The sequence below is a fragment of the Corvus brachyrhynchos genome, unplaced genomic scaffold (genome assembly GCF_000691975.1).
Source record: "Corvus brachyrhynchos isolate BGI_N302 unplaced genomic scaffold, ASM69197v1 scaffold424, whole genome shotgun sequence".
NCBI lineage: Eukaryota > Metazoa > Chordata > Aves > Passeriformes > Corvidae > Corvus > Corvus brachyrhynchos.
Window position 1 is genome coordinate 1,159,100 of NW_008237953.1, and position 14,642 is coordinate 1,173,741.

Sequence of the window (14,642 nt, forward strand, 5' to 3'; positions counted from 1 at the left end):
ACTGTATATAAGGTTGCAAGGGCTGACTGACTGCAAGATAAATCACAGAATCACAGAACAGCTGACATTGAGAGGGACGTCTGAAGGTCATCTGGTCTAATGAGCCTGCTAATTAGTTGTGGTCAGAGAGTACTGCGCTGCACTGTGTCCAGATGACTTTTGTAGATTTCAAAAGGCAGAGACTCTCTGGGCAACTTGTTCTCATGCTCAGTCACCCCCACAGTAAAGTGTTACCTTACATTTAACAAACTGTGCTTCAATTTGTGTCCTCTTTTCCAGTAATTGCTACTCAAGAGATACCATGTGTACTGACAGACATTGACTACTCAGTCACTATGTTTAACAAAAAAATTATTTCAAAGCTTAAGTTTCAGATATCCTAAACTTTTTATACTAGCTGATTTGTTTTATGGGGTTTTTTTAACTTTGTGATAGCAAAGCTGGTTTTCCCTCCAGTGCAATCCTAAAGTGCTCTTGTGTAGGCACTGGAACAAAGTGAGGCTGGAACAAAGCTTCTTTTGAAATATCAGCCAGATAACCTTGACGACAAATAGCTGCTCACCTCAAAGTTTCGTGTAAGCATATGAAGACTTAGCATATGCAGATTTTCTGGGCATTGAATTGAGAGGTGTCTGATTACCTGGTTATAAGCAGTAGTTTCTCTAAGAGTCAGCACAGTGATGTCTTGTGCTTTGCAGGCTTCTGTGAAGTATTTGTGCCTCAAGTGAGGTTCTATGCTTTTCAGGGGTAGCAGTTTGAGGTAGCTGATCACATTGACTAGTTTAAATCAGTAAGTTATGCCTCGCCTCTATCTAAGTAATAATCTTCTCTAATAAACTTTAATCCTCTATCTCATCTCTAATAATCTAAAAAGGTGCCATATGATCTCCTGTTTGCTAAAATTACTGGTTTTAATATGAAGTATATAAGCTGATACCCATACTTACAGCTTTTTTCTCTGGAAAAATTTCCTTCCAGCATCTTTTTTTGCTTAGCTAAAACTTGGCAAGCCTGTCATTCTCAAATACAACATCTTTAAGTAAAAAACCCAGAATTTAAGATTATCTTCCTGGGTTTGCATATTCAAATCTTATGAAGATTAACTGATTTGCTTTATTCTTGAAACACTGTTAGAATAATAATTTGCTCACTCTACATTTGTATTATATATCCCATTAAATAAAAGATATGCTGAGTGTTACAGCGGGGATTACTGTAACACGCATATATCAAACCAGGAGTCCCGAGGAAAGGAAGCATATATGGACAGATTCGTGGTAGATGTTTCAGAGATGTTTATTTCTCCAGCTGCATGGCCGGGGCTCTGCTCAGGAACTCTGCAGTCACGGGACCCGAGGGTCCTTGGCCACACCGGGGAACACAAACCAACCAATGGGAAATGAGGCTGACCAGGGACAGGGAGACCCCGTGTCTCCCCCCGAGGGCCCCTCTCCCAGGGCTCCATGGCAGGGGAGGAGACCCCAACGGCTGAGTGTCAGCGATGGCACTATGAAACAGACTGGATAAAAACCTGATTGCTATAACAAATATGCTTCTGAATAGAGATAGTTCATTTCATATTAAATGCAAGCAATAGGAAAAGAGATAAAATATTAAGTATATTCAGAAATATATAAATGTCATTTATGACTGACCTGAGAAAACATAAAGGGAATAGAAATTACGCCGTTCTACATCATAAATGTAAAAAGATTTTTTTTTCAAAAAAAGTTCCTGTATTTAGTCTTATTATTTGTATTTGTTTTACTTATTTGTATATATTGTACTTATAATTAGTAACAATTAAACACCGAAATTATTGTTGTCTTTAGAAACCAATAGTGTTGACATCAATGTATTTTTCATTATTTCTTGCTATATAGTCTTATCATAAATAAAGAAAACTACATACAAGAGGAAGATAGCTTTGACTTTTTATGTTTCTAAACATGAAAAAGATTATGTAAAAAATGACAAGTTTAAAATTGAGTTAGGCAGAATTTTGAATCAGCTCATATTCAGCTGGAGTGATATACATATATAATTATAGGCATATATTACACTCCTTTATACACACTTACATGCAAAAACACACATCTGTAACTATGCACTTGTTTTAGGAATTCCTATAAAAGTCCCCCAGTTTCCAAAGAGCAAGCACACTGATTGTCTTATCCCAAAGTTAAATTAACACTTGAGTAGCTCTCCTATAGTCTCCAGTTAAATTCTTAATATACAATATCAAAATTTAGCAGTAAATAAAAATTATTTCACATCACTTTCTTTTTGTAATATTTTCTGGTAGTTGCTATTTTCCCCAAGGTCAACAATCTTTATGCAAAAGCAAATATACAAAGATATAAGATACCTGTTCGTTTCTATATGAGCAGTGTGTTCAAAGACTTGAGTCCTAGTCTCTACATTGGAATGAAAAATTTGTTAACTTAACTACTAATGCTAGTCTATTGAAAAAGAGAAGTGTATATTTATATAAACATACATATATCTGTGCACCCATATATTTATCTGAACATTAATAAATATGCATATATACACGAAACACAGATGCATAAATAGAAATATAGGTATATAAGGATACACATGCACACATAAATATATGTTTATATATAAATATATTTATGTACATAAATATAGCTCTCTATATCTCTATATATGTGTTTATGTATTTTTCTGTGTATGTCTGTATGAACCTATCTATTTCCTAGGAGGCTATAAGTGATAGAGAGCAGGGCAAAGCAAAATGAGGATGTGTTCCTTGCAAAAAGGAAGAGCTGACCTTCAAACTTTTATGCCTGGGAGACTTTCTTGGAGCTGAGTGCTTATATGATATCTGCAGCACGCACCTTTATGGAAGTTTCTACCCACATTTCTTTCTGCTATCTGTAACCTTAATGTGCACAGTTGTATACAGGTGATTTTATTCCAGTTTTGTGTACGCCTTCAAATCTTCTCATCAGAATGTTTGTAAAACTGCTTTGACTATTCACGTTCTAACATCACTCATGAAGTCCTCCTATTTGTATTCCACTTTTTTCCTTTTCACTGATGTGAGTAATTGTTCCTTGGTCTACTGAACTGCAGTTCTAGTTTCAGTTGAATGGCACCTATAAACGTTTGGAAAATATAATTACTCATTGCAAGTAAGCACAAGATCAGTATGGTTCTCTGCTCAATGGAAAGACAAAAAAAAAGGTGGCTTAAAAGCGACCCATTCCATGCATTATCACATAATGGTCTAGTTTTCTGTTCAGTGTGGACAACATAACCACCTGTTAGAGAAGGGAATATTTCTATTAGAAAAAAGGACTAATCTCTTCTATTACACTATTAACTCTTACTATTTCCTTAGAAATAAGATAACTAATTAAAAATATATTTGACTGAAGCCTTTAAGATGCACATCTTCAATTGCATATAAAATATCAATATATTTGAAATTTGCACTATCTTTGTATTTCTCCAGAGAAAATATCTCCTCCTCACGTCAGATAATCCAGATGCAGTCAAATTTTTGGTGATTATTACCTTGCAATTAAAACAAAAATGCAGTCAGGTACCTCACAAGGAAAACCTGGTGCTTCTCAAGAGCCTCTGACCATATTCCTCGCTTCAGTACTCTACTCTTGTGAGAAGAAGTGCTCTTCCAGAGACATTTGCTGTGAGCATTCTCAGAGTTACGATTTTAGTTGTCTTATAGGAGGGGAAAAATAAAGGCTATCATTAATGACAGATGAAGGTATCGAGTGAACCTCTGGCAAATTTGCAGATGACACCAAGCTGAGTGGTGTGGTTGACACACCTGAAGGATGGGATTGCCTCCAGAGGGACCTGGACAAGCTCAACAAGCAGGCCCATGTGAATCTCCTGAGGTTTAACAAGACCAAGTGCAAGGTGCTGTACCTGGATCAGGGCAACCCCTGGTACCAACATAGGCTGGGGGATGAACAGCCCTGGGGAGAAGGACTTGGGGGTGCTGGTGGGTGAGAGGCTGAACATCCCCCAGCCATGTGCACTCACAGCCCAGAGAGCCAAACGTGTCCTGGGCTGCATCCAAAGCAGTGTGGGCAGCAGGGGAGGGAGGGGATTCTGCCTCTCTGCTCTGCTCTGGTGAGACCCCACCTGGAACACTGCATCCAGCTCTGGGGTCCCAGCACGGGAAGGACATGGACCTGTGAGAGTGTATACAGAGGCCAACAAGATGATTAGAAGGATGGAGCACCTCTCCTGTGAGGCTATTCTATAATATATCCTATTCTATGATCACCTGATAACATTCAAATCAAAAGGCAATTTTTGGTTTTTTCTGTGTGTCATGCATCCCTTCAGGCCTAAGGCACTAATTAAAAAAATTAAGTCAGCTCTAAATAAAGACTTTTTAAGAAAATATTCCTGTTAAGAAAGGCTATATAACTTTTACATGCAAGAAAAGAATTAAAATCAAGAAATGGCAACATCCATTGTGTAGACAAAACTATTACATAACCTATGATTATAAAGACACTGAAAACTGATGGTAGTTAAATGTGAATGAAGGACGTTATATGATGAATACTTGAGTAAAGCAAGAGGTTTGAGTCTTCATACCTCGGAAGAAAATTATCCTGGTGATACTATCTATATTTACACAAAGCACTATGACAGATTTTTGCCTTATGCCAAAACATCTAAGCTTGCATGTAAAAAAGTTCATGAGGAAATTAACACTGTGCAATTTGCTCTTGAATAGCTCACTAAAATATCTTCCATTTGTGTGTACTTTTGTACTGCAATTATTTATGTTTCTGTACACATAAACCTCATATACTTATCCTGCACTTTGGTAGAGTCATTCAGTTCTCATCAATATGCTGAACAAGTTTAAGTGCATGCTTATTCTTAGTTCACTTTTTCATGTGACCTTTACTTGCTAGAGATTGCATTTTGCATTCTCTTTTTTTTTCTTTCAAAAGATGTTGGCTTCTTATAGACTTCTCCCTGTGCTGATACTGCTACTTAATACTGAGTGTATTTTAGTAGCTGTGTTAGCTTAGATGGATTTTCCATTCCTAGAGCTCACTTCTGAACTACTGAAAGTGCAGTGTTGCAATAATGTCCCAAATAAATTTCAGCATGTTAAAAAATGTGGATAAAGTTCTTCCATTTCTATTAAATTGTGGTATTTTAGTGATGTGTGCAGTCTGCTGCCTTAGAAGCAGATTTCACTACTAGCACAATAACACAAGGTGTAATTTAGTAACCTTTATGTAGTGTGAAAATATAGAGATACAATTAAATAAAGCCATCACAATTTTACTGGCTCTACAATGATACATTTTACATTGAATATCTATTGCTGATGAGGTTATTATTTACCCTCAAAATTTTCATGGTGGTGATTTTTGAATGGTGATGCAAACTTGGGTGAGCAAGTTGATTTTGGTTATGTTTGACAATTGGTTTTGAAATCCTAAATCTTAATTAGCCATGTGTCTGAATTTTATCTGTTAGAGCAAAAAAGGAAATGGCTTTGGGGAAACCAGGCAGAGGACTTATGGTAATTCATACTTTAATCAGTAGAGCACAAGAAGTGCTTTACCCACATTTTTTTTTTAATTACTGGCCAGTTAGCAAATAGACAGGTAAGTGCACCTTTGGTACACCAAATCCACTTCTCAAGTAGATTTTCACCAGTGACCTGGATGACATTTCCAAAAGGTATTAATGTAATCTCAAGTATTTTCTGTAAATTTTGTATTCCATGCAAGGAATTTTTGACCTATGAAAAGCTATAGAAATACTTTAATCTTCGAAATCAAACATGAAGCAGCCAGAAGGCATAGCTATATATGTAATTTCTTTCACCTGGAGACAGAATATTTCCTTGGCTAGACTGAATATATTCAAAAATCTTTCTGCTGCCCTGTTTACACTTAATATTGTACTAAATTATGTTTGACTAGTTAATTCAGCCTGTAGAGTAACATTCTAAAGATTATATAGACCTGCAACTATTGATTGCTGATAAAATATAGGTTATGCAGTTGTCAAATCTTCATTTCACACTTCAGGATAGACTGAGATTTTTGCTTAGTCTGTTTATTTCTACACAAGTAAAAATACTCTTCAATTAAAGTTTTCTTGTGAAGGCTATTCTGTTCACTTTAAGCATTTAAAGATACAACAGATATTTAAGAAATTCTGCTGCTGATATATAAAAATTATTTCAGCCAAAAATATATCATGAAAAAGATCAAATATGAAGAGAAAAAATAGTTACCCTTACTTCCCAATCCAAATAAAAACAACAGGAAAAATAAATATAAAGAACTTAGTTTAATAAATGCCTGCTAAAATCAATTAAACCTTGTTTTTTTCAAACACTCATCTTAGTAATGTTCTAGTACTTTTGGGTCTATTAATTAGTATTACAGTGAAAATAACCAGTAAAAAGGCCTCTGTGTAACCTCTTTCCACTGTTTGATGCTGCTTGATGATGCTTTGCACTGTTTGATGCTCATGAAAACATGAGTTGTTAGGTTTCTTTAAAGCGTCACTTAAGTAATTTTGTTGGTTTCTCTGTTCTTATACTCTGTATTCATTCATTCATTACTAATTTTCTCATTTAGCTGTGAATTTTTTTTGGGTGGAAATGCCTGTAGATTTTTTGTCACAGAAAGTTTAGGTGATTATTAGATATATAAAATAGCCCAAGGTCAATACCCTATAGCATGAAAAGAAGCAGAACTGAAAGAGTTGGAGATTTTTCTGTTGGAAGATTTTCTCCCACATTAATCTTCTGAAAAATGTAGAATACTAAGAAAGGATTTCACCTCAGTGTCTTCCACTTACCAAGATGTGGTGGGTTGAACCCAGAGGGCAGCTAATCCTTCAACCAGTCACTCATTGACTTCCCTGCAGTGGGATGCAGGGAGAGAATTAGAAAGGTAAAAGTGGGAAAAACTCATGGGTTGAGATGAAGACAGTTTAGTAAGTGAAGAAAGAGAAGAGGTGGGGAAGAACTGAAAGGTGGTGACAGTCAGTCACCACCTCCCCCACCAGAATGATGCCCAGTCAGTCTGCAAGAAATGGTTGGCTTGGAAAATCTGCCTGCAGTTTGATTGATGAGCATGATGCTCTGAAGGATGGAATATCTCTTTGGTTCTTTCGGGTCAGCTCTCTCAACCTCTTCTCCAGTCCTTGCCTACCTGCTGAGGGGCACCTTGAGATACAGACAAGACCTCGATGCTGTGGAAGCACTGCTCGGCAACAGCTAATTGGTGTGTTATGACCACTGCTTTGGTAACATATGAGCTGCTATGAAAAGATTAACTCCATCTCAGCAGAACTCAGTACATCATCACATGAGGATTGTAAAAGTGATGAATAAGGACGAAGATTTGAACAAGTGTGTGTGTGTGCACCACGGTAAACATGATTACATTTTCTTCTTCTTAGTCCTTAATCTGCAATTAAAATTTGAACATTTTTAGCTGAAAGTAGGGCTGCAGTTAGAATAGGATGGAAACAGATGAAAATAATATATAATGTGACAAAAAATATCTTGCTACAACAGGAAAAAAGTATATTTGACTTTTTTAGAAGAACGTTACATAGTAATAAACTTCCCACTAGAATAAATACAACTCTGTTTGGAGTAATGGGGCAGGGTGGATATTAAACTATTTTAACAAGTCTGGGTATGGGTGCTAGTTCGTTCTATGAAGGCATAGAAGATTATGTTGGGCTAGAGACACATTCTCAAGCAAATATGTTCCTACAAGATCCTAATAGTCCACTAGCCAGGGTGAATATGTGTAAACAGTATGAATTTCAGGAACTGAAGAAATTGGGTCATAATGCAAAGAAACAAACTCAGGCTTGTAGATTGGATGTGGTGCTATGCAAGGATGTGGTGCTTGCAAAAACAGACTCTAAGAGGAAATCTTACATAAGGTGAATAATTTGTTTAGGGTATAATGCAGGCCTCTGCTTTGAACACTCATTGCAGCAAAGACTGTAGAAGCAGGGGAATGCATGGGAAAAAAGAGGGTGGAGCTGGATAGGGTGATACTGTGATATCATCTTGTCTTGGGGTGACCTTATGATGTGTATCCCATATCGCTGCCTATGCCCAGAAATTAATTATTGGCCTTTCTATGCCTCTGAACTGAGCCTGAGAGGGGGAAGAAAAAACTGAGCAAAACTTTCTCAAAGCAGTTTGAAACTTGTTCAAGGTCACATAAAGATAGCAGGTTTTTTTTTTCCAGCTGGGGCAGGGGGGGAGCGAGGAAGCACCCAGGCTGGCAGTTTTTTTCCAGTCAGCTTCTGGCCAGTTTTTTTTTGGCAGTTCCTTGTTCTCTGGAGAGAGGCTGAGAGCTGAACTTTTCCTTCTCTGGAATTTCGGATTTTCTCCCTTTTCTACTGGACTGCCTGATTGCTGTAACATCAGAGCACATCGGGAGGACTTTCCACCGGGCACAGAGGGCCTGGCCCCGGCCCAAGCCCCAGTTTTTCCCGAACCGGGTGGGGGGAGGGGTGGTTGTGCCTTCTCTCAGAGGATATATTTCTAAATTTGGCCAAACCGGAACACATCTATAAACTCAATCTGTTTAATTTATTGAACAAAAATTTAAATGGTGCCTTGATCATTGACTCGAAGAACCAATATGGAAGACACTGGTGACAGAGTATATATACAGAACAATGTATGCTACAAATACTTTATTTTCTGGTAATTGTAGCTAGGCAAATTTAGAAAAATCATCCAGTTCTGTGGTGGTTTAGATTTTTGGGGTTTGGTTGGTTGTTTTCTTGATTTTGTTTGTTTGTTGGTTTTTGTTTGGTTTCTTTTTCTTTTAACAAAGAAGAAGTTCATCCTATAAAAACTATATGATATTGATGAAAAATAGTATCACAGAAAGAGTAATTAATTTGTAGTAGCCTTTGCCATTTTTAGTACAAAATGTTAAACACTTGATCACTTCCAATGGGCCTTGTAATCCCATAGTTTAATTAAAATAATGACTGTAAGTGTGACGCAATGTCAAAAGTAATTGGTTTTGGCTCTGACCAAAAAATAACCTGCTGAAATTATGGTGGTGTAAATGTGGAATGAAGTTTTCCCATTTTTTTTTTTCCAGGATTAACAGTAGAAACACCTGAACTCCTTTACTGCTGTGAAATGTTCAAACAATAAGAGCCACTGTGTGAAACACTAGCAAATACAATGCAGGTCAGAAGTTAAGCTGTCTGAATTGAGGGGCTGAAAGCATTTTAAGCTGAATACAAATGTAGAGAACTGTGTATTAACCTTGAGGAATTGGTAGCATTTGAGAGCCTAAGCAGGCAGAATTGAACAAAGAGAGAAAGACAGAGGCATCAGAAGAAAGAGGTATTAGAAGTTGAGGAGACAGACTGAGAAAGAAGATTTTTGGAAAAAAATATAATCACTAGCAAAAAGCCTGCAACTGTGAACAGAAAAATTCCTTTTACTCTTTGTTTTATTATGCTCTGAGGAAAGAATAAAGAAACAGGACTGCCTGAAACATCAGTTTTACCTCCTCACAGAAATATCAAACCTCCCAAAGAGTTTCAAATGGTTTGAGATACATGGAACTTTTTAAATTATAATTTATTTAGAAATTTATTTTTCTAGGATTTTTCTTAAGGATTGTATTTTTTCAGATGTATCTGAATTATATTGTACTCTAGTATGTGTTATTACAGTATATTATATGTAATAACAAGTTAAAATATTTTTTGTGAAAGCAAAGATAAAAAAACCCTCATGAAATATACAGTGGAATAGATAGTTTTTGTATTTCTGTGTAGAGCACTTTTGAAGTAGCTTAATTTGAAAAGGATAAGTAATTTTTAATCTGGTGAAATTTTGGCATTCATGAAGTAAAAAAATTCTACATAATTGAAGATAGAAAAACTGGTTAATGCTGAGTTAGCTACTGGTATATTTTTATCTTACAGTAATTAGCAGTTAAAGAGAGACAAGGAATAAGTTTTAGGATGTATAGTGTGGTTTCATGAATAATACAGAAAATTATGCAGTAAGTCTAGAAATATCTTAGGCTTGTATATCTAAGTTCATTTAGGGCTAAAAATGTAAGCAGATCCAACAGAGCTCAACTTCATGGGGAATTTTGCACCTTGCATGAAAACTTGGCAGTTGCTCTTCTGCTCTTTAAAAGGTCTAAACCACAAAAGGGGATATGAATACCTACTAGCTTTGCAAGGGATAAGGCTTTAGTTTAATTCATTACTTGATATGTAAAACTTCTTCAGTGAAGATGGGTTAAGGTCATATGAAACAGGAGATTTCCTCAAACTCTTTGTGTTTGATTGGCCTGTCAACACCCCAGGAAATCTGAGCTGCTTGTGCCTGACCAGTGTGTCAGTGTCCTGTTATGGGGACTCTCCACTCAGTCCTTTGGCGTTGAGGGGGGCAGTTCATCTGATATGTTCAGGGTCACATGCCAACAGCAGAAGGGAGACTCTCTCCCAGGTCTCCACTCTTATTTGAGTATCTTAGACGCTGCCACAGACTACCAGTACCCTTGAAGGACTCACACTGACAGTTGACAGAGTAGCACCCTTTATTAATAAAATTGTGACAGGTTAAGGCTCAAGGTTTGGTGGTGTCAGTATCTGACTGCAAAAACAAAATCAAAGGAATATATGAATAAGCTCTAGTGTCTAACTAAAGCTAGCTCAAGATAATCATTCAGCATGCATACATTATATTTTTCACCCTATCAGCCTTCCTATGAGGGAGAAGGCACATTCAGCCCTTAACAAATCCCAGAATTTACAGTGGAGTGTTCCTTAACTTCTACCCATTTTTAACTTTTATACTATTTATGTTTAGTGGAGCTTGAGTGACTCTAGTCATACAACATGCAAAATGAGGAGTGGTCACACCTTAAAGGCGAGTAATTTTGGGATGGAGGTGTGTGTCAGCATTACATCTGAGGAGAGTGATTTTGCAAGAGGTGATGGTTCAACAGCAAGACTTTCTCTTTTAACTCCCTTGGTTGACAGCTGCTGTGTAGCTCATCAGATAAAAGTACCACTGAGTTCCCTCCTCTGCAAGGATTTCAACAGAGACTGGTCATGGCATCACAACTTTACTCCACCTTCTGTTTCATCTTCCCCTTAGCGAGTATCATGTTTGGGAAGTTGGGCATGCTGACTGCATGACATCCAGGAAGTAGCAATCACATTTTCCCCTAACTTCTGTAACTTCTGTACTCTTATAACTGTGTCTGTAACTTTCCACTCAGCTCTATCCTCTGTTTCATCTCTCTTTAACATGTACTGTGTGTATGCTCACTGTAATTTCTGTCTGTTAAAATATAACTTTCCAGATGCCTTTGATTTTAACCCAAGCCCTTTTTCCAGTTAGTATTCCCACACCTTTTCTACAGCTTATCTGGAGAGATCTGTTTCTGTTACAACCATTTATTTAGGATAAATCTTCTGCATTATCTATACCTAATTTTTGAGGGATAAGATACATTTTTGTCCTTGGTGTTGCTCCCTTCATTCAACTTCCAACTTACCAAATTTTATCTGGAATTATAGAGATTTCATGCAAATCTTTAATGGTGAAATTTTTTGCTGAGGAAAAATATTCTGCTGTTGAATTACCATGGCATATTGACACATTTAGACCTTAGTAAGTATAAAGAGGATTCATAAACCAATTTTTGAGATTTGTGTTTCTATACATGGGCAAAAGAGATATGACTTATGATCTTTGTGATCAATTCAAACAAATAAAGCAACTTAGTATTTAATATATTTGGGTGCATGATCATTAGGTAAATAATACCCCACAAACCAAACCAAACCAAAAAAACACAAAAAAATATTTTAAGAGAGCTGTCAGAGAACAGTACTTACAAATCTACTCTTCAAAAGATAGGGAAAATATGAATGATGTAATTTATTTCTTCTATTATACATTCAGGTAACAGTGGAAAATTTTGGTGGCTTCATGGGGGTTTTTCTACATGTCAGAAATACCAAAATCTTGAAGGAAAACTTTAGAAATAGCTAGTACCCAACATAAAGCACAGTTCTCGAATGTAGTCAAAATCACCTCTTTGTTCTCACTAAACTTTCAAGAAGTGCCACTGTTGCAGTGGGGATACCGCAACATACATATATCAAACCAGGAGTCCCATGGAAAGGAAATATATATGGACAGACAGATTCTTGATAGCTGTTTTAGAGAGATGTTTATTTCTCCAGCTGCATGGCCGGGGGTCTGCCGAGGAACTGTTCCAGTCACCGGACCAAGGGTCCTTCTGCCCGCGCAGGGAACACAAACCAACCAGTGGGAACGAGGCTGAGCAGGGGCAGGGAAACCCCGTGTCTGTCCCCTCAGGGCCCCTCTCCCAGGGCTACACGGTGGGGGAGGAGACCCCAGCATGCCACTGTGCAACATTATGGATTACTGTGCCCATCTCTGTCATAGTTCCACATGTAAACATACATCATTAATAGTTAATAGTTTCCATAGTAAACATATATCGTTAATTAAGGACAACACACATTTTTGCATCAACAAATCTCTTAGGTAATTTTTAATGACAGAAGCCCCAGCCAGAACTTAGGCTGGATCCCCTGATGTTGGAAATGGGCTAAAGCAGTGTTAAAAAAATGAAGTCGCTATTGACATTGTAGCTCCCACCTACACCCGAAGTCTGATTGAAATATGCATAACATGGATAAATATATGTGTAATTCCAAAGCCTTCAGCACCACCTTCCTAGCTATTCTATAGCTTTGGATTTTGTCCATCACTGCAGTGGTTAGGAAGAGAAAGAAATATATCTTGTGTGTTTGATTCTTTCACAAAGAAGCTTCAAACCTGCTCTACTTATGGCAATGGTAACTCCCTAGAGTCATTAATTTGACCTATAAGTCTCTTTTATCTATTCCCAGACCAAATCCAAAATTGTCCTAGGAACAGCACAGAGCTTTCATGGTCAATGTGCACCAGTCAAGCTCCATGATCTTCTGTTAACAGATGTACAGCCATAACTACACATATTCCCTCTCTCTTACTCTGATTTGTTCATGGAGAAAGCAGCAGTTAACAAAACTTGTATATATGTTGTTCACAGGGATATAATGCTACATGTCATTGAGAAGGGATACATCTGATCTTTTGTCTGTATTTGCAAATAATAGGTCCTTGCTGGTCTGGAGAGAAGATAAGAGGCCTATAAGTACTAACAAGCACTCCAATTCTAGATGATATAGCGTTACTTCTTTAATGAAGTGAACAGACCTAGGGTCAGAAGGATGGGGGAATTTGTCACAGAGGACAAGAAATGAGTAACTGAAATATACATTAAATTTGTCTGTAATTTTCACTGACTTTTAACAGTCTTCCTAAATTGTTTCCAGTGGTGTCACAAAAAGTCATGAATGTGTTTTAACTACAGAACTGATGCTAGGAATACTGGAAAGATAAAGTGAAAACCATCTTAATTCTATTCCATATTATTTGATAATTTTATGTTAGCCAATAGTGGTCATTATACTATTAAGACATCTTTGGATATAGCAATCAGTGTGTGTTAAGATCAGATAAAGGAACAGTCTTACGAAGGAAGACTGGGGAAGAAATTGGAAAAATAGTTTGGTCACATTAACTACTTTGGAATAAAATTGAAGGAAAGTGTATTTGAAATGATTCTTTTAGATATTAAATCATTAGTCACAAGTCTTTTTCTTTTGTTTAAGGAGAAAGTATTTACAATATTTGATTATGATGCCCATTTAAGGACCATTTTGTAGAACGGGGAGCATTTTCTTTTAAAATACTCTTAAAAACATCTTTTACATCAAAATATTGTAGCACTTTATTTTCCTCCTTTAGAATGTTGTAAGTCAAATCCTTCTGTTTATAATTTGAATGTGAATGCAAGTCTTTTTAGAGATAGTGTGATCCTTTAATTTCTAACGTCATCTTGATGACGACATCTTCCTAGAATATTTCTTTAAAGAGCTTAAAAATTCATGGAGAAAACAAAATAATTGTGTTCATGTGTGATTGCAATTCTGAATGTGGACATTATCTTACATTCTAACTCATAGACTGAGAAGTAGCTGTTACAGTCTATTTGACAAGACATCCAAATAATGAACATAGAAATTCAAACATGTAGAGAAGCAAAGATCTGTAAGCCTAAATAGAGCTTAAAGTAGCAAATCTTGAGCTTTTGATTTTCCTTTGAAACAATCAATTCAAAAATCAGCTCTCTGTCAAAGTAATATGAACAAAAGAGCCAGCCTTTTTTGTTCTTCCTTTCTTTTTTTACCTTTTCTTCCCTCTTTTTTTCTTTTTCTTTTTTCCCCCAAATTAGACTGACTAAAACCCCAGGATGTTAAGAAATGAGAAGAGACAGAGTAAACAATGTGTCTGAGAAAGCCTTTAACTTTCATTTTTCAAAACCATTTTTCATTCCTCAAAGTACAACATAATGAGGACTTAATAGAGTTTTTTACTCCAGCCTATTATTTTTTACAGCAAATACTGTGTGGCTAATACTTCTGATGAAATGCAATATAGTAACTTCTATTGAAGTTTTAAAGATTAGGATTGCACATAATGA